At 38.0% G+C, this 25497-nt stretch overlaps 1 protein-coding gene across 2 annotated transcripts in view; it reads right to left on the bottom strand.

The window, feature by feature from the left end:
• lcor (ligand dependent nuclear receptor corepressor) overlaps positions 1 to 25497 on the bottom strand; it is a 146360-nt gene that overhangs the window by 66446 nt on the left and 54417 nt on the right. The gene's annotated exons all lie outside the window — the stretch shown is intronic.

The following is a 25497-nucleotide window of genomic DNA, read 5'->3' on the forward strand; positions in this document are numbered from 1 at the left end:
TTGAATTCAGGATTTTCTGCTAGAGCACAGGTTCCCAAACTTTTCTGCCTGTGATGAAGTTTGAAAAAATTTATTATTAAAAGACTGAAATATATAAAAAAAAAAGTAGAATAATTGGAAAAAATAAAATTTAAGAAAACGTAAAAGTTACTAAATATCTTTTTAATTATGACATATTTTCCTAAGTTTCATATTTGGATGCTTTGGATGCGTTTTAAATTTCCCTTAACAAATAAAGTTATTTTCCCTATCACAAAATCTGCTTTTTTTTTGTTTTTGTTTCGAATGTCAATTTACAAAACGAGATCTTTGCTAACAGCAATAATGGAACAAATTTTACTCCATATACTTTTCTTTTAAATCATTGACAAAACCTTTTTTTTTTTATTTACCTTCACAATAGGTGTTTTGCTTTTCAATATTTTTTTTATTATTTCCTAAAGTTATTTGCTTGCAACAATAATGGAACAAACTTCACGCCATACACGCTCACACATTGGGCGATAGAAGAAGAAAAAAACAAGAACTAACACTAATATGGACCAGCTGACGTCTCATTCTCTCTGACAAAAACATTTAGAAACATATAAAATTAGATTGAAAACAATATTTAATTTAGGCCAATAAAAAACAGTGTTTATTTTTACATGAATTAAGTCTTTTGAAAGCCTGAAAAGCAACTACAAACACACATTATCTTTCCTCCAGCCCTTAAAGCAAATGAGCGCTTTACCTCTAATACACCAAGCAAATGTCACTCACTTTTTATTAACTGTAAATACCCTCAGTCTGCTGTTGCTTGGCAACGGCATACAGAGAAACATAAATACATATTGTAATTTTCAACCTGAGCCCTCCCCCCCCCACCTTTCCTCTCCACCCCCACCATATCCTCCTTTAAATGGAAATGGAGGCACAGAGGAGAAGCAGAGACAAAGGCTGCGTACATGTGTGTGTTAAACGTGTGTGCGTCTCAGGCGGGCAACGGAAAGGTTAACCCGCCACACACACACACATACATACTCGTTCTGCCATCAAAGTGAGGACTCCCATTGATTTTCAGTCACTTTCAACCCTTCCTATGCCCTAACCCTAAACCTATTAAAATAGCATGAGGACCGGCAAAATGTTCTCACTTTGCAACAACTGGTCCTCAATTTGATGGTGAAATTGGAAAAATTGTCCTCACTCTGAGGGCTAGACAGATACACACACACACACCCACACAGAGGAGGCTTGGAGATAAGTTACACATAGTTCAAGTGCGGCTACTTCTGAGTGCTAAAGGTGAACGCCTGAGGCCATCGCATGAAGACGCCGCCGCCTGCACAGAAATGAATTTTTTACTCGATAACAAACACACTGCAGCCAACCACTGCTTCTTCATTTCAGCCACTAGTTAAAGGGAAAACCGATGCAAATATGAGCCGTTTCAGTCTGATTAAAAACCTTTATTTGGTTTTTAATTACAGAGAAAGAAAGGCTAAAAACCGTGAGATGTTTCCGGTCAAACATTTAGTGATTTTCAGACAGAGAGCCCAGAGGAAGCAGCTGATTGTCTTTGTTCAAACAGAGCGTGTGTCACAGACCTGCTCCTCCCCCACGTGTTACCAGGAGCTGTCGATGAGCCGCGTACGACGCGCATTTCCCCGCCTCATCAAAGAATTGAGCCGTTTAGTTTCTTAATGGAAATTATCAGACGATAGTCTAAGCAAAGCAGAATCTTTTACTATTTGGTTTGCTTTGTTTTTTCACCTCATGTTGGCTGCTAACATGAAGATGCACAATCACAGCATCCTAATTTCTGTTTTTGGTGTTTAACGTTCATAATCAACATTAAACTGTTTGTAAATGCAAAGAATGAAATACATGTGAGTTAAGAATCTTAAAATGAATTTATTTCCTCATTTTTGCATGTATGACATGTTTAAAATCAGAAAAAGTGGATAATATTTTCATTGTTTCAGCAGATTATCTAATTTATCTGCTCCAGTTAGGGGCAAATACACTTATTTGAAGAAATTTGTAATTATTTTTAGGTCAGTTTTTGTATAAAATTGTGCTTCTTTAACCGTTCAATTTGAATTTTCTCCTCTCCCCCCACGTTCCTTCACTTTCTCAGGTTTATGAAGCGCTGTGGTCGAATCCGCCCTCATATACAGAGCAGATTCCATTAAAACCTGCACATGCAAAATTCATGCAGCCAAAGGAAGCTTTGATGAAAAAGAACCAAAGACGTTTCAAAAACCTCCAGCCGCACAGATTTGTCTCTCTTCGTCTTTCATGTCAGACGTTGTAATTGGGGTTTTTAGGGCTGAATTCAGCCTCAGCTGTCAAAGCTAAACACAGCAGGCCTGCTGCTATCTGGCCGATGCGAATGTAAACCTTAAAATAAAATAAAAAAGGGACAGAAAGTCAGACACTGTTTTTAAAGAGGCAAAGAGGATGACTCTTTACTACCGTAATACCGCAACTGCAGAAGAGAAGATCAAGGGATGTGATTGGATGGATGAGACAACAAAATGATGATAAAGTCTCTGGAGCCGAAGGCAAAAAAAAATATTCAGAAATGTAGGTCAGTCAGTGACACACTCAGGGTCCAACACTGTTTACACTTGATGCGTTAAGAGGGGACCATGCACACATTTGGGCTTGGTGGAAACTCATCCAAAACAACAGAAAGCTGGACTTTGAAAGCTTCGCCGCGTCGCCTTTTTGCGTTCCTGTCATCACCCGACAGCTTCGCACAAATGCTCAAAGATCGACACAAACCGACAAACAAAAAGTCGCGTGAAGAGCAAAACAATCAAAGAGTCATGGGAGGAATCACATGACAGCGAGCGGATCTATGCAGCCGAAAGGACAAAGCTAGAATATGTGAACATAAACGGCACAATAGCTGCGGCCTCTATTCATTTCATAGGGTTTGTATCTGGAACATTTACTGCTTATGGTTTTAATTCTCACATGTAACCATGACAACACTTCATCCTAAATTCAAGCATTTAAGATGTTTCATCTAAAAACTTTATTATTTGTGTTTTTGCTGTCAATCAGATGCTGGATTAAATAGAAATTAGTTATTTCAACGTTGCACCTAAAATGTTAAATCTGGGTATGATGCTAATCAGCGACAGCAGGCATCTAAGGAGTAAAACCATTTCCAATATGAGTTTGTTGACTGTTATTAAAGCTTTTTATTTCACAGGCATCTAAATAAAATCAAAATCCATTTTTGAAATTGATATAATTGTTAGAAAAGAAAACCGTGTTTTTTTCACATTTGAAGTGTTTCAAATTTAGCAATATACTCTCAGATCCCTGTTTTTGCAATATCAAGTCTGAGAAATGTAATTTAAAAATGTTTTTTCTACTATTCCGTTTCAAACTCAGCTGTAGGATCTTTTATCTTCATGTTTCTTAATCAATATTATATCACGGTAGGAAACTATTTATTCATTCATCATTACTTTTTCATTAGTTTTTAAGTTATCATTAGATTAGAATTTTTTATGTTGGAAATAAATGTTTTTTATTTACATTTTCTATAATTTTAATTAAATTCATGTTGCTCTAATTTGACTAATCTCCATTCCTTGGTTGCCTGGTGAAGCTAAAAAGCTTCAAGCTCAAAATGAAAAATAACTTTTGGAGTTTATATCAGTTATAAAATGCATTAATAAGCCTGTGTTTCCATTCTTGCTCTTCCAAGAATGTGTTTAGTTCACACTTCCACCAACGAAATGATACGTTTTAATATTACATTTGATTTAAAAGCGGCTTTCAAAACATGCAAACAGTCTAATTAGGACAACAGGAGCAACATCATTAAGATTAAGAAGAAAACAACTAAAAAGGACAAAAGAATTCAACTGAGCAGATGGGTTTTGAGTTTCAGTGTTGATATTAAAGCACATTTTATGATCTCCTTAGCACCAGATTTATATGAACTAACATTTGTTTTATAAATGGACCCTGTTGGCTTTATTTAGACTGGAGCTTATATGAAGCTAATTAGCTTCACAGGTTATAAGGGGTTAAATGATCTTTTGACCAAAGGAGACAGACTGTCTCAGTGAGAACAGGATCTCAGCCAAATCAGAAATAATGAAAATCGAAGCCTTTGATGCTCTGCTTTAGAACATTTATCTGGAAAAATGAAAAAGACACAAAAAACATCCCAAACATGTCGTAATAAAGATGGAAAGAAGCAGAACAATTAGTCTGGTACGGAAGAGGATTAGGGCCACTGAAAAATTAACAAAAATATAATCTTGCATTAAAGTGTTAGAATGTGGATCAGAAACAGCATCATTTACTGTGTTTGTATTTTCGACACATAAAAAGCGACACGCTGGAAAAGTTTTGATCAAACTCGGCCTGTTGCTGCATTCTGAACCGGACGGCTGAAGCCATGGGTGGAGAGAGAATGAATAAAATGAGATAAACAGGATGATAAAGGCTTCCAGTCCACCTCTCTGTACTACTGAGCTCCAATTAGTCGCTGCAATTACCGAGGTGAAAACAGCAGCTCTGTTCTCTGTAAATCTCTCCCCTTTGACCCTGATTATAACCTCCAAACACAGCAAAAACACATAATCCCCTCCAGAGACAATGGCAGACGCTAATAGGAGACGTGGATCAGGAATGACACGTCGGCCGTCTCATGACAAGTCATCAAGCACAAACGCTAAAACAGATAATTCAAACAAATTTGATTTTTCCCCCCCCCAATTTTGCTGTGATTTTAATTCCCCTCTCAGAGACTAACGCAGCATGCCTAACGCCTTGATTAGAACAGCGTGATCCATGCTTCTTTTTTTAATGTCTGAGAACATGACTCGGCATGGCCGACGTAATAATTAGGGCTGCCGTTTTGACACACAGTCCAAAGGAGCGGGAGGCCCAGAAATATCCAAGCGAGGAACAAATATTCACATGATTCCGACACAAAGTTCTGGATCATTTTATTGAATTCGTCTCGCTTTATGCGTCGATTGTTCATTCCAGCAAAACTATTGTCAAGCTTTTTATGAACCGTAAAGACCAGCGGCTAACAAACGCTTCATTCAGCCTGGGAGGAACAGAGGCAGCAGGGCTGCGTTCACACGGCAGGTCTCGATGCTCAGAACGGAACATTGTTTTTAGCGCAGCGACCTAAAGTGGAGGTCAAAAGATGTGGATCTTAGTCCTCCTTATGTGAACATAGAAAACAATCTAACAGAAGTTCAGATTAAAAAACTCACCAGAACAAACACGGAAATAACTCATGTCAGGACTGGCCTTGCTCAGATGCGTTCAAGAGCAAATTGCGAGTTAAATTAAGTTTATTAATATAGCGCCAAATTCACAACGCGTCATCTCAAAGCACTTTACAGTTCAACCAGATCATACAGTCAAATTTATTCAAAGTTTTCTATCCAAGGAAAACCAGTTGATTGCATTGACTCATTGACTCAAATACAATCCCTCACACTAAGCATGCTTGTAGCGACAGTGGAGAGGAAAAACTCCCTTTTAACAGGAAGAAACCTCCAGCAGAACCAGGCTCAGAGTGAGCGGCCATCTGCTGAAGCTGACTGGGGTTCAAGGAGACAGAAGCAGAGATACAAAAAGCAGCTGTAAAAGGCGGCCGGTCCAGGAAATACACAGCCAGGCAGACGAGCTATGAGCCAGCTACCATGTCTGAGGATGAAGAGAGCACATCTTGCAAAACAAAAATGCAAACTGTTTCATGGATCATATTGGAAACCTTTATTCTTTTTTCTTTTTTTAGGATTTTAAGTGTTTCGGTCGCTAAAACAAAGTAAATGTACTAGGGATGGAACGGTTTATGAAAACCGTCCGAACCGTTCGATTCGCGTGTGTTTCGTTCGGTTCATACGCTGCTCCTTTTTCTCATAGGCGAAGCAATTACACTCCAGAGCAGAAGGTGGCGGTACTGCAACCAAAGCCAACCACAAGTAGTAAACAAGAAGAAGAAGAAGAAGCGAAGCAGCGTAGCGGGGTGTAGCAGAAAAAAATCAGTTGTTGTGGAGAATTGTGTGGGTATGGCGAGTGGGAAAGAACAGGAGTTGGAAGACGCGCCAGCAGCACTTTATAGGTCTGCTGTATGGGACCACTTTGCATTTAGAGTGACCTACGATGACGGCAGAAAGAAAGTTAGGCTAACAATCAACATATACCGAACCGAACCGTGGATTTTGTGAACCGTTCCACCCCTGAAATGTACAAATAATAGTGACATTGACCCCCTCACCCCCCCACCATGCACTGTTCTCCCTGCTGCCCTCTGGAAAGCGGCTTTGCAGCATTCGATGCAGCCCCGGCAGATTCAGAAACAGCTTCTTCCCCACCACCAACAGACAGCTGAACTGGTGGAAAAATAATCTCTAAATCATGTCACAGACTCTGCATGAAACTGATAACACCAAACCAAAAATATATACATTTAATGCTCTGAACTTCCATAAAAATGCGTTTTTTTGCACCATTTTGTTCCCTCCCACACTGTTTAAATTGAATCCCTCCTGTGAAAAGCTGTACTTTGTAAGGTCCCCTTTCAAAGAACCCCTTTTGCTCAAAGTGGATTGTCTGTGAGAGGATCTGCAGCTTGGAACTCACTTCCTGTTCACTTAAAGTCTGCAACCAGTTTTAGTATGTTCAAAAATCAAACAAAACTCTGGTTTTGTCAAAAACAGACCTGTACTCATTTTTAATTTTTAATTTTTTTTTTTTTCACACTTCTCTGTTTGTATATATATCAAGTTGTGTTATTTCAAATGATTTCACTTCAATTTTTAGAGTTATTTTTTAAAAAGCCCATCTAGGGACAAGTGCTGCGAATTAGCTGTTGCTATTGCACCATGATACAAACATGGGACTGCTGATTCATTCAGTTTGTCTATGTAAATGTGTGTCTGTCCCTATCAAATAAACTTTAATAATAATACTAAACGACATTTTGTTTTGTATACACTTTGTGTGTAGAAAATGATAATAAAAGTTAGCAGTACTAGTCTAAAGCAAAGTGATTTCTTAGTTTATTGATCGTAAACATGGTCAAATGTTGCATTGGTGAGGGCTGCATAAACCTGGTAAATGATGCTGAAATGAATGTAGCTGGTTCCCTTAGACGGACTGAGATACAGACGGCTCAGTCAGCAGGAGACCAGCTGGGATCTGTGATTGGGATTAATGTGAATTCTGGAGAAACTTTAGGCAAAGGGACGAAAACCAGATCTATTTTCTTTGGTGCCCCAGTACGCCATAAGAGATCACTGCTAATAATCTCCCAGAATGACATCCCTGCTTCAGAATAACAGCAGGACGCTGCTGGACTAAACCATGGCGGTGAAATTACCTCTAATGGAAATTTTGTGACACGATGACAGACATTAGTGAGGTTAATTTTCCAGTGTTGTGGTCCATCAGATGTGTATTTGTACACATTTCAAGTCTGTTTTCTGAATTAGCATTGCACTAGAAAAACGATCTAGAAATAATAAAAAACATTCTTCAATTAAGTGTATTTACCCTTAATTTGAGTAGGAAAATGAGTTTGCCAATGGAATGAGTACACTGGAAAAATCCAAATCTACATAAGTTATTTTTTCTTAAAATAAGTGCATTTGTTCTTGGATTGAGGAGGTAAAAGAGAGATTTTGTCAATGGAACAAGACAATTTACACTTAAAATAAGAAAACACAATTGCATTTTCTAATTTCAAGTGTTATCTAATTATCCTATTTTAAGAGTTAAAATACTCATCCTATTGGCAAACTATCTAACTTACCTACCTACTCAAATTAAGGGTAAATACACTTAATTTAGGAAATTTTAACTTATTTCTACATTGTTTTTCCAGTGTATTCTTACTCTTGGAATAAGATAATTAGGCCCCGTCCACACGAAGTCAAAACGAACACGAAACGCTAATATTTTCCAGAACGTTTGTCGTAAAGACGGAGACGTAAAATAAATGTGATCTTCCACACGAATGCATGAAAACGCTGCAAAATGTATGCCAGGCCTGTAAGTGGCGCTGTGGTGTCAAAGCAAAAATAGGCGAAAACAGGCAACGAAATGTTGGGCATGCGCACTAATATTTATACATGGCTGCCCTGTGGGTCAATTTTCGTGGTTCAGTCAAATCCAGGTGCTGAACTATGTCGTCGATATTGCTCTGTTCTTCCTGGAGATATTCCAGAAGAAGAAGATTCTGTTGTAAGCCCGACAGCAGGGTGAGTAGCATGAGCAGCAACCGTACAACACAGTACGGCGCCATTGTTGTTGTGATACTGTGTCGCGCATGCGTGTTTAGAGGCGACGCTATGACCAGAGGCGATTCTAGAGTCTGTGGGGGCCCCAAGCAAAAAATCCTAGGAGGCCCTTCTGACCAGTGTTCATCACCATTATGTTAGGCTATAAATAATCTGACACCAATGAAAAATGTATTAAATAAAACCTTTTTTTCCTAAATGTTCTAAACATGAACAACCTTGTTATTTTGGAAAATATAAAAGAATAAAAGTAAAGAATAAACTAATAAATTAAAATAAATGTATAATAAAATAAAAAAAAACTGTAAATTACTTTAAAAACCCAATATAAACTTTGTACAAAATATAAAGTAGCTATAGTAAGTGTAGTGAAATTATTAGGGTCCTATACTGCTTCCAGAATTGCTGCTTACGGGCCTTGGCTTGTGCAAATGCAGACATAAGTCCTCCAGATCCAAAGACCTTCACACACTATACAGGTGCTGGTCATAAAATTAGAATATCATGAAAAAGTTGATTGATTTCAGTAATTCCATTTAAAAAGTGAAACTTGTATATTATATTCATACATTACATACAAACTCATATATTTCAGATGTTTATTTTGTTTAATTTTGATGATTACAAATGACAACAAATGAAAATCTCAAATTCATCATATCAGAAAATTAGAATATTGTGAAAAGGTTCAAAATTGATGGCCCCTGGTGCCACACTCTAATCAGCTAATTAGCTCAAACCACCTGCAAAAGCCTTTAAATGGTCTTTCAGTCTAGTTCTATAGGCTACACAATCATGGGGAAGACTGCTGACTTGACAGTTGTCCAAAAGACGACCATCGACACCTTGCACAAGGAGGGCAAGACACAAAAGGTCATCGCTAAAGAGGCTGGCTGTTCACAGAGCTCAGTGTCCAAGCACATTAATAGAGAGGCGAAGGGAAGGAAAAGATGTGGTCGAAAAAAGTGTACAAGCAAGAGAGATAACCGCACCCTGGAGAGGATTGTGAAACAAAACCCATTCAAAAATGTGGGGGAGATTCACAAAGAGTGGACTGCAGCTGGAGTGAGTGCTTCAAGAACCACCACACACAGACGTATGAAAGACATGGGTTTCTGCTGTCGCATTCCTTGTGTCAAGCCACTCTAGAACCACAGACAGCGTCAGAAGCGTCTTGCCTGGGCTAAAGAGAAACAGGACTGGACTGCTGGTGAGTGGTCCAAAGTCATGTTCTCTGATGAAAGTAAATTTTGCATTTCCTTTGGAAATCAAGGTCCCAGAGTCTGGAGGAAAAGAAGAGAGGCACTTCATCCACGTTGCTTGAAGTCCAGTGTAAAGTTTCCACAGTCAGTGATGGTTTGGGGTGCCATGTCATCTGCTGGTGTTGGTCCATTGTGTTTTCTGAGGTCCAGGGTCAACGCAGCCACATACCAGGAAGTTTTAGAGCACTTCATGCTTCCTGCAGCTGACCAACTTTTTGGAGATGCAGATTTCATTTTCCAACAGGACTTGGCACCTGCACACAGTGCCAAAGCTACCAGTACCTGGTTGAAGGACCATGGTATCCCTGTTCTTAATTGGCCAGCAAACTCTCCTGACCTTAACCCCATAGAAAATCTATGGGGTATTGTGAAGAAGAAGATGCAATACACCAGACCCAACAATTCAGAAGAGCTAAAAGCCACTATTAGAGCAACCTGGGCTATCATAACACCTGAGCAGTGCCACAGACTGATCGACTCCATGCCACGCCGCATTGCTGCAGTAATACAGGCCAAAGGAGGCCCAACTAAATACTGAGTGCTGTACATGCTCATACTTTTCATGTTCATACTTTTCAGTTGGCCAACATTTCTATAAATCCTTTGTTTTTATTGGTCTTCAGTAATATTCAAATTTTCTGATATGATGAATTTGAGATTTTCATTTGTTGTCATTTGTAATCATCAAAATTAAACAAAATAAACATCTGAAATATATGAGTTTGTATGTAATGTATGAATATAATATACAAGTTTCACTTTTTAAATGGAATTACTGAAATCAATCTACTTTTTCATGATATTCTAATTTTATGACCAGCACCTGTACTCTATGGAAATAAGCGCCAGTCCTGAAAGTCTCTCTTGAGACATGGAAAATGAATAATTTTCCTTCAGCTTAGTTACATACCGTAAATCCTCTAATATAGGCCCGGGCCTTTATTTCACTCAAGTGCATCGCGGTCCAGGCCTTTATTGGAAAGAGGCCAGAATTAGAGACAGGCCTCTATTGCTATTTGAGCAAAACAGACTACCAGTGGAATGAATAAAAATGAGATTTTGTGTCTATTTGAACCTATAAAACACTAGGTTCATTTATTGAAAAAGTACAGTTACCATGTCTCGCTTGGTTTGAAGTAAAAAAGAAAAAAATATCCTCCAATTCTGTTTAATCCTCCTCCTCAGTTTCCTCCTCCTCTTCATCTCTCCCTTTAATCTCCTCATCACTCGCGCTCCTCATGTTCTGCTGCGTGTCTGTTCTCTTCCTCGCGCAGACGGGCAGCAGTCAGGGTCTGTCGTCCAGCAGCGCAGGGCTGTGGTACTTGTATGTTACTACCACAAGTATAATGTTGAGTTATGCCCAGAAAAAAACGTTTATAGCCCCGGCCTGTATTAGAGACCGGCCATTATTTACCTCCTCTGACAGCGAGACCGGCCAATGTTAGAGTCCCGGCCGCTAATGGAATACAGGCCAATATTAGAGAATTTACGGTAATTGCTTTCCAATTTACTGAACGATAGGCCTACAACGTCACCCATTCGCTAGGCCACGTTCATTTTCCTTAAGGGAAGTCATCCACCTGGGCTGGGCTGGATTTTGACTGGGCAAAGCCAATGTCAATCAACATTCCATCCAATCTGAATTTTTATATGCAGTTGTGCATCTCCTCAGTTACTATAGCGTTGCCACTTCATGCTCGTCTGTTGCTGTTTATCTACCGGGTGTACAGTAGCTGGCTCTCGGGGGCCCCCCAGCGGCTCGGGGCTCCAAGCAGTTGCTTGGTTTGCCTGTTGACAAGGTGCGCCTCTGGCTATGACGCATGCGTGCAAGAAAAAAAAATGCGGTTAGAGCTTAAAGATGGAAACGCGAAAACGGCGTTTCAAAATCTTCCCACTCTGAAGGCTTAATAAAAAAAATATCGTTTACAGACCCCCGAAACGCCGGCTTTGTATGGATGAGAGGCTGGTTTGGTGAAAAATTAGTGAATTTAGGCCAGGGTTTGACTTCGTGTGGACGGGGCCTAAGATAATTTGCACTTGAACTAAGACAATGCAGTTGTGTTTTCTTATTTTAGGCGTAAATTGTCTTGTTCCATTAGCAAAATATCTCTTTTACGTCCCCAATCCAAGAACAAATGCACTTATTTTAAGAAAAAAATGACTTGTCTAGATTTAAAATTTTTTCCAGTGTGCTATCCATTGTCCTATCCAAAAAAGTCCTAAGTAGTTCATATATAAGAACATTTGGATTCAAAATTTAATTCTTCATTTTTTTTTCCTTTCTAAACACTGATAAAAGTAAGGCTCTAACGATTACTACAGCAGTTAACAAAGTTCAAATTAAGGGAAAAACTTTCTGTTAAATGTGTGAATAGTTTCTCCTCAGGTTCTTTGCGTGTCATGGCTGCCATTAAGCTGCTCTAAAAGGGATTCAAACTTTAATTATTTTATATGAATCATGTTCTGTTTGAAATCTATCTGCCTTGGATTCCTTTGTTTTGTCATCAAGGAGTAACGGCGCTACAATAAAGTATCTTCCCTGCCTTAAAAGTCCATCTAATTTAGTCGAATAAATAATAAATAACACAATAATAAAATGTATTTGAGTCTGGATCTTGTTTTAAATAGATATTTAATATAAAAACAGTTTGCAAAGAACCAAACATCTTAGAACTGCCTTCGGTTGGATCAAATGAGACACTTTTCTGCAAATCACACAGCAGATTGTAATAATAATTATTTAATAAAAGCATTTAGTGCAGCCTTCTGAAGTATTTCTCGCCCGGCTAATGCAACGCTAAGCGCAACAGAGATCTAAAACTCTGCTTGACCTTTCATCAGTGCGTCAGCAGAGATTTACTTTGTGCAGTATGTCTTATTATTTGTCATGTATGCAGCCTTTTGGATGAAATTTTGTAAAGTGAAAGAAAATCCTCATGGAGATAAAAAAAAAAAAATGTTAATGTGGGATTAGTGATGGTTAGACTAAGCTGACTTTTATGTTGTTCACTTGGTGAGGACTCTAATCCTGAACGCTACATGCTCAGTCATTGCTCACTTCCACCAACGTTCTGCATGTTTTTACTCTTTTCTTTTTGGTCTAAGCCTCTGAAAATGTTTTTTTTATTATGTTGTTGAATTAGGGATGGTATTGGGGCTTTATGTGCATTTGATGCATAGTTTTATCTTTAGACTTTGGCCTGAACTCTAACATAAAGACGCCTAGAGATGTTTCGGGTTAAATGTGAGCTATGTGAAGCTTGAGTGAAGTTTTTAAAATGAAGTCAGAAGAAGAACCGAGACGTACGGAGCTATTTTTTATCTAAAACCCGTCAGTGCTCTGCTTTAACTGATCTAAAAAAGGTAAAAATGTGTTAAACTTTTTATATTTGCCCCTAAATTGAGCAGATCATCTTTAAATAAGATAATCGGCCGATGTCAGTATTTTCACGTAAAATAAGATAATTAGATATCATGCACTTTAAATAAATAACAGTTGTTTTTCTTTCTTCTTATTTCAAGCTATTAGAAAATGGTCCTGCTTGCTTAATCAAATCTGGAGAAAATGCAAAAAATGTCAAGAAAAATGACTGACTTAGATTTCAGTTTTTGCAGCATGCTTTAGTCTGGATTGGAGAGAGCAAGATTTTTAGCTGGTACCAGGAAGGCTAAAGATAGATGAAGATTTAGAAGCTTTTGAAACATAACAATAAATTCTAAGAATAAATTATTGCTGTAAAATACTCAAAAGTTTTGTATTAACAAAGAGGAGGCTAAAATTACAGATATTTGCTTTGCTTTGTAAAATATAAAAAAAAAAAAACAGGTTGAAAACTTGCTGCTTTGAGTGAATTGTACTATAGTAAGAGTTATCCTTCCACCCATGCCTTTTAGAAATTGGGAATATCTGTTGTGTTGAAATATGTATCAGTTATTGATTTTAAGATGTTGCTTTTTTTGTTGATTTTTTATTTTTGTAAAGTTCAATATAAATTGCATGTTTGAAAGAAATAAACAAATACAAACAGAGGTAGTTCTAGTAGTATCGCCCTTTTTATGTTTACAAATTAAGCCTGCTCTGTAAGTATGGAGTGAATTATGTTGCAATATTTTTGTAAGCTAAGAAAACATTTTGTAAACATAAATAACCCAAAAAAAATGTTGGCAAATAGATGTTGAAAAACATTTTAAATTATCATTAAAAAACAACTAAACTTTTCTACACTTTAAATTTTCCGGTCTTTATTTTTTATTCTTTTTACATATTTTCTTAGAAAGAAAATATAGAAATTTTATATAAAAAAAAATAAATATGTTCTGAGAAAACGAGAAAAAGCACAGTTACTTTTTTTATTAAAATGTTTAAAAAATGTCATTGCTTTTTTCCACATACAATATGTGCAAAAATTATGGAATAGACTTCACTCCACATTTTGCCCCAACACTTAATCCTAACTGATTTAGGCTTTTTAAATAACCATTAATCTCTGTCCTACATGATAATGTCATACATGCTAATATAATAAATAACTAAATGAGCCGTAAAGGTGATACTAAAGAAAAAAAGTTTTTCTGCTTTTTTTTTTTATTTGAATATATTCTAATAAATATGTTATAATTGGATATAAAAAATTGATAAACAAATTCTAATAATTACATTTCTATAGTTTTTTGGTGAAATCCATCCCCATTTTTCCAACATTTCCAAAGACTAACTAATCTACCAAGAGCATTGTTACGATTTGTCATCAGGTTTTTTCCGAAAAGAGGGAATTCAAAGAAAGAAAGAGAGACCGCAGTGAGTCACAAACATCGTTGGCGACGGAGGATCGACTGAAACCTTTTCTTCCATCTTCAGGAAAACAAACTTCCGTGGAACAGTGGAAGAAGATCTGTCTCTGTCAAGAACAAATACAAAAGCGTGTTTAATAAGAGACACGACTGGCGCGGTGTATTCAGTGTATATGCATGCATGTGTGGGTGTGAGTCAAGAAGACAAGAGAAAATAATGAAAGTAATTATGTGCATGGGTGTGGTAAAAAATAAATAAGTAAAGCAGCACATAATTTAAAATGAAACAAAACTTTAAACCGTGGATTTATTCGGACAGGAAGCTGACGGCTGCACCTGTCCGCAACGTAAACCGACACCGGCTGGACCTGGTTACAGCTCCCAAAAATGAAAAACACGCCGAGCTTTTTGATTGGCTACCCCTCTGTACAGTAACCCCCCCCACACACACACACACCTGTTAACGTAAAGACAAATGAACACAGTGTCTACATGCACGACCGAATATGGAAACCAAGCAAACAGCACAGAGCAAATTTGGGTTCTGGTTTGGATGTGTTTTTAGAGACAAAATGAAGCGGAATATAAAAAAGAAAATCCTTTCCTGACTGTTGGGGGGAAATTCAGTCATTTCAGCAACAAAGTGAAAAGCACATGAAAGCCCACAGATACATATAGAACTTAAAATATAAAAGCAAAGTAGAGATATGAGAATGCACAGCAGGGGAAACTTAAAGCATAAGAAAAAATATCGGCCAGTTTTTAAAAGTAGTGTATTGAGAATCATAGCTGAATATCGGTTATTTATTCTCCAGGTGGACAGTATTTATGTTGTTAAAATACTTTACAGTACAGTATTTCATTTGTTTAATTTTTAACTCTTAAATATTATGTTATTCTTTTACATTTTTCTAAGGTCCACATTTGTGTGAGCATTTTTTTCTATATTTTTGTTGCTGTAAACACCAGAATTTCCCCATCGTGGGACAATTAAGGGATTTTCTATTATAAATCTATGTGCAATCTGGGAGGATCTTCTGAAAAATGTGCAATATGTGAAGATCTGCTTTAAAGCAACAACAGAATATTTACAAGAAATTGAAAAAAGTGCAAATATAGATAAAACCACATATGAGGTTTGTTGGGAGCAGTGATGGTTATAGTTCATCCTGCTGGGAGAAGGAGCTTCGATAATGCCAAAAGAGGAATATTTGGACAAAAATCTAAGTTGGTATTTTTATCAAGCAAAATTGCGAATTATTTGATTTTCTGCATAAACCATGAGTATGTAGATGTTTCACTCTCCGGATTCTCTTTGTTACTTTAATTCATTTACAGTTTAAATTGAGCATCTCATGTTTGCATAAAGATTAGAATGAAAAGCAGAAGTTTGAAGAAACAAATATTCTATAGTCTACCTCTGCCTTTAAAATGAAATTCACTGCAACATGAGCAGATAAGCAGCCAGCATCCAGTTTTAATGGCAGCTTCTTTATCAGTCTGTTGAGGAGAAACATATGGAATATGGAGGGAAATTGTATCCATTATTACTACAAGCAAAAAACACATTCTTTAAATGGAAATAATAATAATAAAAAAACTCCAAAAATTGTAAACAAAAAAGGTTATAAAAATAACTTTTCTATTTTCGTAGATTTTATTCATTTAAACGATTTTTTCCTGATTCTTTCCTTTTTATATTAAGTTTGCTAATTATTTTCATATTTTTGTTTAAAAATCTTTATTTTATCAATTAAAATTTTAAAAATTGCATACTTTATTTCAAATTTAATTTTTTCAATGTTAGTGTTTTAATTTCAGTTTTTAAAAAAGTATCTTCTAAAATTTTACTTTTTAAGGAGAAATATACTACTTTACTAACTGTGTTATATTTTAATTGTGTTTTCTAGTTTTCAAAAAATAAAATTTGAAAAAAAAAAATCTGAAAAAATATATATAAACATATTTTTTTCAGTAAATCTAACAGAACAGCATCTATTTTCATGCATTTTTCACGAAAAAAAAATCTTCAAAGTTTCATGTCTAAATTAAGTTTTTTCCAAATTCTATTCAAAAACCTGTTCTTTGCTAGCCTCGTGAGACCATCCTGATCTCGCGAGCTTTCAAGGTTTCACTCGCAGATCAGTCTGGCTACTTTCCGTTAAAGAAGATTTGGAGCCGTTCACCAAACGAACGTCCAATCAGCGTTGGCTTTGAGGCGGGTTGAGGTGTGACGCAACGAGAAGCGCGACAGTTTAGTCTACAGAACATGGCGGCTTCAGCCGATGAAACTAGCGTTAGCGTGGCTATCGAGCAAGTTTTATCGGAATTACAGAGTATTTCTTCACTGAAAGAAGAGCAAAACACTGTTCTGGAGGCTTTCCTCAGAGGAAAAGATGTTTTTGCTCTTCTCCCGACTGGTTTCTGCAAGAGTAGCCTGGCTGTTAGTACGTCATATGCTTCGTTGATCTGATTGGTTTATTTGGCCCGTCTATCACCAACATAGGCCAATCAGCTAACCAGTATTTTCACCCCTTCCCAAAATTGCTTCAACGGAAGGTTTCCAGATGGATATGTGGAGCAAATCCATCTGGCAGAGTCAGGTTAGTTCTTTGCATGAATAATGGAACGAAAGTTCTTAGTTGAACCTGCATGCATTGATCTGCACATTGGCTGCAACTCGAACCTCCTTCCAGTGGAGGCGAGCCCTTTTTAGACATATTACCGCCACCTAAAGGGCTGGAGTGAGAAGGTCAGCCTTATTCACGTTAAATGTTAAGTGACCAAAGCTGAGCACTTTTAAAACTGAGTTTTGTCAAGTTGTGATCATATTTCAAATGCAAATAGTTGCCCGGCCCTAGAAAACGCATCACAAACACTGTTGCTGAGGAAGGATGGTTTTAGCTGCAGTCCGACCCTAAATAAGCTCTGCAGCAGCTCCATGCATGCGTTGGGACACACAGTCAAACTGTGATGTTATTTCTCCATCCAGGAGGCATTTCCACACAGAGCTGGCCAGATGCAGAACCTCTCAGCTGCAGATAAGCTGCTGCTCCAACAGGCTACAGCACCGAGGCGGCTGATGCCACCAGAGTCAAACAAGAATCTGCAGCTAACGAACATCTCAGTAGGAGGAAGGGGGGGGGGAAAGGAAGCATTCCAATTAGCCGTCCAACTATCTAATTATTTCATTATGTGCTGGAGAGCAGGAAGGAGGATGGCAATGTGTTTCCTTTCATCCTCTGTGCTCCCGCTTGTGGTGACGGCAACTGCGAGTATTTTGTCCTCCCTGTCACCTACGGCATGTTGCTCTGCTGTTTTAAACTTCTTAATGTTTTATTTTCTCCCTCCTCATGACTTTTTACCTCCAACATTAACATTACCCCCCCCTCCTCCTCCCAGCTTATTTTGTCATGGTGACTCTGCGTTCATCCTTACAGGTGGACAAAAAAACAGCAAGAGGAAGAGGACCTGCTGGCGAGCGCTAACGAGAAGCTATTTGAAAAGAATTAAAGAGAGATCGGGGAGCTGGTGGCTGTGTAAACGACGAACTGCTTCACTTGGGGGGGGGTGGATTGTGCAGAGGGGTTGAGGATTAAGAGTGGCAGTGTGTGTATTCAGTTACTTTTAGTCCATTACCTTCGGGCTGCGGTGGAAAATAGCCGAGGTGTAACAAACAGTAAGAAGAAGCGACACTAAACTACAGACAGCGATCTGCTCTTTAGCGCCAAGCAGAGGAACTCATCACTATGATGAAGTCCGATGAAGATGCAGGACGGCCGGATGCCGTATTGAAGCCCATCGATAAGAAGTTTGTTTTCCACAAACAAAGAGCTGATTTACTTTTTTGCAATATTTACATCAAACCAGGGGCAGATATAAATGTGGGCACACATATGGAGTGAATTTTGTTCCATTATTGTTGAACCAAAGAACATGTTTGCGAATGGAACAAAAAAATAAATAAATCAATACATATGTAATAATATTGGGTGTAAAATAGGTCAATGACGTTATTTGTTCTGTAAAACGCCGTGAAGGACTCTAAAGCAGGAACGGCACACTGACATACAGACTGCATAAACACGAAGGTTAAATATGAATATCTCCATCATTTTTTACTGGATCATTCATTCTGCCATATTCAAAGAAATGTAATTACATTTTATTAACTGCTGAAGCCATTTGAGACCTTTGAACGGACTCTGTTGACAGAAAATCATCCAATCTTCTCTCCTGATTCAGGAGTCGCTCATTTCTAAGGCTGATAAATGTTCTTTGTTCATCTTTCAATCTACAAGGTTGTTAAAAATCGTCAAGAAAAAATTTGTTTAAGAGAATCAACAACAACCTAAATACAAAGAGGATGGGGGGGGGGGGGATTTATTTTTAATATATATGAGGTCTTTTCAGCCAGAGAAACGAAACATTTACTTTAGAAATTAAGACCAGCGAGCATAAAATCAGTTGAGAAAGAGATTGTGGAAATGAAAGGAAAGGATTTTAAACATCGTCTATCTGCAGGATTTGACTTTCCTGCAGAGAAGAGTCTAAAAAGGAAGATAAAGTCACTTTTAAGGCCACAGGAAGCCGGTTTGGCTGTAGCCCAACAGGGGGTCCTGTCCACATTCAGCACCAGTTGAATGAAACAGATTGGAGACTAGATCCCAGAGTGGGAAGGTTTCAAAAAACATGACACCTGTTAAAGGACCTCTGGCTTCTACAGGGTCTTCCTAAAGTTTCATCGGGTCTTCATCGGCACCGATCAAGTTTGCTTACAACAAACTGGCCACGGGTAGTTTGTCAGAAGCATCTTAATAACCAGTTAGCAACTTAGTGCTAGTAGGTTCCCAATGGGAAATTCCATTGGGACCAAGTAGCGCTAAATTGGTGACTTAGAAACAACACTGTCAAGGAACGCTATGGACAGAGGAAACATGCAAGAGGAGGAGAGTTTAGTGTCGGAGGTCGTGGATGAGTCTCCTCCATCATCCATTTTTTATTTAGAGGAGGAAATTGGGGACGAAGATGTTGTGGAAGAGGACGCCAGGGCGGCAGAAGCTTGGTTTGGTGTAGGAGGCTTCCAGCCGTACATATTTGAGCCCTCGCAACGCTGCCAGTTCTGTTAGCTCTACGCCTGCCGAAGACACAGACGTCCATCCCCGTGAACACTGGGACGCAACTCAATGGGAAAGGAAAGGATTCTGATTTCTTATTTCCACCGTTGTGTATATTAGCTGCAATATATAAAACAAGATGCTATGACCGAAAAAATTTGATTGACAGATGAACGTTGATATATGATTGGCCGAATTTATGTGTTCAGGCTGACGTATAACTAACTGATCTGCATAAGATAACGGAAAAAACAAACAAACACAGATTTAAAGCTACAGTGTGTAATTTTCAGCGACATCTAACGTCCAGACTGCAGACTGCAGCAACATGAACATCTCCCCCCCACCGCTTCTCCCCCCCAACAGTACGGCGAGCGTTACGGGACAAAATGTCTTCCACAACGTCCGCATCACCTACCTTCTCAAGTGATGAGGTTTGTTTACATAGATAATTTTACAGATAGTATTTCATTAGTCTGTGTAGGGTATAGATTTCAGTACCGTCTCAGTTCATCTCTCTCAACTTGCCGTAGTTACTTTCGAGCATAATGGGCGATCTCGCAATTGCTAGTTTGTTGGCTCTGTGCTGCCGTAGCGCAAAGATGTCTTCCTCCATGGCTGCGAGACCCGCTCCTATGTAATTATAAATAACGAATTCTAAGGCAACGCAAATATTAAGGTTAAGAGGCTGAGCTCGTAGATGATGATAAATAACATAGTTATGTATAATATATTACATTTCTGACTGTATATCCCTGTAATTATTACACACTGTAGGTTTAAAGACAGGATTTTTAAAAAAAATAGAAATTTAACTCTAACTTTTTGGACAATATGCTTAAAAAAAAAAAAGAGTACATTTCTATACATGTTTAAGCCAGAATGATTTGACATTTAAATATAATTTCGCTACGACTAATACTCAGTGGAAACGGGGCTAAAGTTTCAAAAACTTTTGCCTTTATTGTGGATTTTATATTTATATTTACGCATTTTCTCTCTCCTGTAATCATCGTTAACTTCCTCTCCTTCTACTTCCCATACTCTTTGTGTCAGTGTTACCATGCCAGCGACTGGCTCAGCGCAAGTATGACGTCTATTAGAGCTCCTCCAAACACACTAGTTTTATGTCAGCCTGTCTATAGTTTTTGAATGATGGCAGTAATTTTTAGTTCTATCAGGATTAGTCCATATATAGAAGCGTTGGCTGATTCATTGGTGCAGCGGGTCCCAATCTACTCGGCGCGTCCCCTAGGGGTAGCAAAGTGTAGTTACACCGTGAATTAATGACCTAGTCTGGGACTTTTTTTTATTTACCTTAAATTCTGTGAGACTAAATGGCTTAAGTCAAAATAATTACGCATTAAAGATGGTAGTTTTGAGAATTTAAAGTAGATTGTAGTTTGTTCAATTACAATATTTAATTTGACTAGAAAAGTCAGGGTGCATTCAGCAGCCATGGCTTAGTGCATGCATTGGCACTCCCTCCATTAACTATCCATAGTTACCGTTTGGTTTGCTCCTCCTTCTGTTGCTCCTAAATGCAACCAAACACAGAAGGAACTTCCAGATTTTCCAAAGAGGGCAAAAAACAAACAAACATGGAGATCTGTTTCTGTTTCAGTCCCACACACTTAGCAAACAGCAGAAAGAAAGAAAGCTAATGCGTTCTTGGAGAGTTGGCACAGCAAGCGGCAATGATGAGCCTCAAGCAACACTTTCAGTTTTTTTTCACAAAATAATTATGGCTTGTGTAATTTCCTGTAATTAATGATGATTAGTATTGAGGAGATGATTGTTTACATGAAGCGGCTCAGTTCAGGAAGCAGGCTGATCTCTCAGACAAGTTTTTAGTGTTTTGTTAATAAAAGAGGTGTTTTCTAATAATTATACAGCAAAAAGGCAGCTTGATCTGAACAGCAACTCTCTGTTCAGCAGAAGGAGGCAGCTATAGACACCAAGGACATATAATCGTCTCACTCTTTATTCCACATCCAGAACCGCTCAGTAGCGCTAGCAGCTAATACCGCAGCATTTTCTTTTTGTCTTTTCTAGAAGTGTTGGCGCTTAATACCGCTATGCAATCAGGTATTCTCAGGTTATTTAAAGCTATTTAAAAATTTCCTTCTGTAAAACAAGAGGTGTCATCATGCAGACGGCGGTTTAATGCATATTTTCTTATCTAGTTAGTATTTACACCGCTTTATCTACCCTTGCTCACATAATGATGTCTTTCCACTTGTTTTCAGTCCTTCTGCCAGAGGACAACTCTCCTTCATGTGGAAAATAATCAAAATTCAAATAAATACTGCATCAAGGATGAAGCAGACATGCTTGATAACTATAACAGCAGGTCCGTGAGGCTGAGGTAGCCTTCCTGCAGAGGCCAGCTGCTAAACCACCCAGTATTTAACCCATTATGACTGTTATGAGGCATTTTTAGAAAATAACATTTTCCAAAATGCCTAAAATGTAATAGTTGTGACTAAAGATGAAGATCAATCAGCCAGCTGACTGGCAGTGAGGAGCAAAGATGTGGGAGAGAAGGAGCTCTCAGAGAACCAGGGTGAAGTGCAGTCACTGCAACCTGGTTACTAAAGTTTAACTAAAGCTAAAGGGAAGATAAATGAAACGGAGAAGACAACAAAGTAACCAGGATTTTGCTAATTATTTACTGAAAATTAAACCATAACCATTATCAAAGTAACAGTAACTAATAAGATCAAGCAAAATGAGTTGAATTAAAGAGAAATAATTGTTAAAACTAATGAAACTAAACTAAAATGTAAAATCCAAAACTACTATGCTGAATGAAATTAGGGTATTAAAAATTTTTTTTTCTTTAAATAAGTTTATTAAGTAAGGCAATTTGCCAGTGAAACTAACCTATTGTTAGGAATCCAGTTTGTGTTGGTTGTGTTTTTGTGTTTTCTCCCTCCACCACCAGGTGGCGCCCTGTTCTCGTTGGCCCTTCCACGCACCTGTGGATGGTTGCCTCATTATCTGAGGACTCTTAAGCTGCTGACTGCTACTACCTCGATGCCAGAGTGATTGCCAGTTTTGGGTACTCTAGCCAAGCTGAGGTCTCACTGAGCCCTAACCTTGGTTTTTGTCTTTGCCTCTCGGCAGGAAGTCATCCTGCAAACTGGATGTTTTGGCCTTCTCCCCCTGGAAGGAACGTTTGAGCTTCACACTGAGCAGGGGATAAATCTCCACATGCACCGTTCAAGTACTTCAGAAAACTTAAGTGGCAGTCAGCTACATCGCTCCTCAAGGAACCAACCTAACCCGAGTAAACCCTGTCTGTCCTCCAACAAGTCAACCAAGTTCAGAAATAACCCATACCAACCGGATTCTGGGAAGGACACCTTTTTTCTGGAAACGTGAGTCCCGTTTCAGTCTTTGTTTTTGCAAGTCATCGTTCAAGTTTCCCACTGAGCCCTGAACTAAACTCTGAACTTCCCTTCTCACTTCCAGTTCTGGTTCACCAGCGTTCTGAGTAACACTAGATCCAACTCACCGTGTTTTCAATAAACCTGTTAAACCTTTTCTCTGGTTCTCTGAGTGGTTTCCTGCATGTGCGTCAGATCCCTTTAAAAAGAACATGACACCTATGTTTAAAGTAAGAAGAAACAACCCCTCTTATTTCAAGTGCTTATTATCTAATTAATTTAGTTTGAGGATAAAAATACTATATATATCATCTAATTTACCCTCTTAAATTAGGGAGAAATGCCACTTCTTTTAGGGAAATTTTGACTAACCTAAAACCTCTGAATAAAACGGAGCAAAATGAAACACAAGTTTAGATTATCTACTCTCTAACCAATAATAAAGTTTAAATACAGTAACCGATCCATGCTAGCATGTTGGGTAATTTAATGAGTAATTTCACATAAATCAACATGTGTTAAACAATGATGAGGTACAATCACTGTCTATTCAAAACTATGTAAAGGTGCATAAATTTGTAAATGAAAGTCAATAATGTAAATAAGTTAAATATTTGTATCCGTTTCTTGTTGTCGACTCATACAAGGCCTACATGTGAATAAGGCTACGTTCACATCGCAGCCTGAAGTGACCCAAATCCGATTTTTTAGCCCATATGCGACCTGGATCTGATCTTATCATGGCTGTCCAAACAACACAGATTAAATTTTTTTCCAATGCGACCAAGGCCGCTTGGCTCTGTGGTCCAGAATCCGACACGAATCTGATCTTTTCAAATGCGACCTGTGTCTGAACGGCTAGGTTGCATTTATCCGACCTGAACGCCATTAATACCCGACAAAGGTCACTATTCTGCGTCTTGCTATGCAGAAGCGGGAAGAAATACAACAACTATGGTTATGTCTTTTTTTTTTAACCATCTTGAAATTATTGAGTTTTTTTAAGGTTGGGAAAGATCGCTAGATGCGCTCTAGCGCTAACATCCATGTTTACTTTCGTAAACACAGAGCACGCTTACTTGTTACGTCATTGCGTCCTCTACTGCGCATGCGGGACACTTGGGTTGTATGAATGCAGTTCACGAAGGAGATCACATACAAGTTGCATATATTAGGAAATCTGTTGGGCAATGCAAAGAAAATCGGATTTCACAAAAAATAATCGGAATTGAGCATCAAGGCCTGCGATATGAACGTAGCCTTAGAGGTTTTCATCTGTGACCAAAAGTTATGAGTACAAATTACAAAATTAAACTTTGAAATAAAATAACTCAAGCACAAGCAAATTTAAACATGCAAATTAGAGATTTTAAAGAAACAATTAGAGATATACAGGTATAAATCTGAAATTCACCAGAATGAATCGGAAACGTATGAGAAGGAATCAAAAATTTTGAAAAAGAAAATTTGAACCCGGAGAAAATATGAGAAATTTACAAGTAAAAATCCTAAATTTTTGCAGAGATTCACAAATTTATGAGAACGAATCAGGAATTTGAGTAAATCAGAAAAATACTAGCATTTACAGAAAAAATGTATGAGTATAAATCACTAAGTAGGAATCGTAAGATTTTAAAGATGGACATTGATAAATATGAATTATAAATTTTTAAGTATCAGAAATGTACAGCTAAGAACAAGTGATGCAGATATGGAACAAATACAAATAATAAATTTAAATATGCTTTTTGACTTACATTTATAAATATAGACACCTATGTATTAATCTTTATTGACAGATATCCCAGATGTCCCATAAAACATGCTTCTTTGAATTTACCCAAGTTATTTCATTTGAGATAAAATATTTTAACTTTTAAGAAACCTGTAAGATGAAATGCGTTTTCTTTGGTTTCTATAGTGCCGCTGTCCCATTTTTCAACCTCTACTTAAGAGTTAGTAGAGAAAATGTTCAGAATGTGGACGGTAGACGACCCAACAGCACTGAAACTTACACAATGCACAAAGGCGAGAGTCACTTTGCGGCAACTAATATGAGGCGACAATGATCAGCGCAGGGTCTGCAGGTAGCAAGTCGCAGTTCAGCCTCCTAATCGCAGGAGCTTTGTGTGTGAAGTGCTTGTTGCTGTGCATGAAGGATGAGGCAACAATCACACGCTAAATGTCCTTGTTAGCATCGAAGGGCTGTGAAATTTGAAATCTTTGTCTGCTTCATTATCTCCTGATGCAGAGTCTCCGGGTTCATTCTTCCACTTGTAATTATTATCAAGTTCTTGGCAAAGCGAGGTGGGGCTTTGATCATCGAAATTACAGTTTATTTCAAGATAACACGAGTATAATGGCTCTACTGTTTAACCACACACACAACAAAAAAAAAAAAACATCTACAACACAAATGAGACATTCTGCCAAATGGGAAACATCCGGAATGAGATGGAAAGCAAACACGAGTGACATCTAATCTCATTAGTTCAGCTGAAGTCAGCGATGTGTGCTGCAGGATGTAAAGCTCCAGCATCATGTTCTCTCTCAGCGGTCAAACTGGCCTAATATACAGAACCAGCTTCGCCGCATCACAGAATGAGTAGAAAAAGATGGTCAATGTCTCCATTTGTTCTGCTCCTCTGAGCTA

The sequence above is a fragment of the Cyprinodon tularosa genome, unplaced genomic scaffold, assembly GCF_016077235.1.
Source record: "Cyprinodon tularosa strain WSP-4 unplaced genomic scaffold, ASM1607723v1 ctg628, whole genome shotgun sequence".
In the NCBI taxonomy this organism is placed as follows: Eukaryota; Metazoa; Chordata; class Actinopteri; order Cyprinodontiformes; family Cyprinodontidae; genus Cyprinodon; species Cyprinodon tularosa.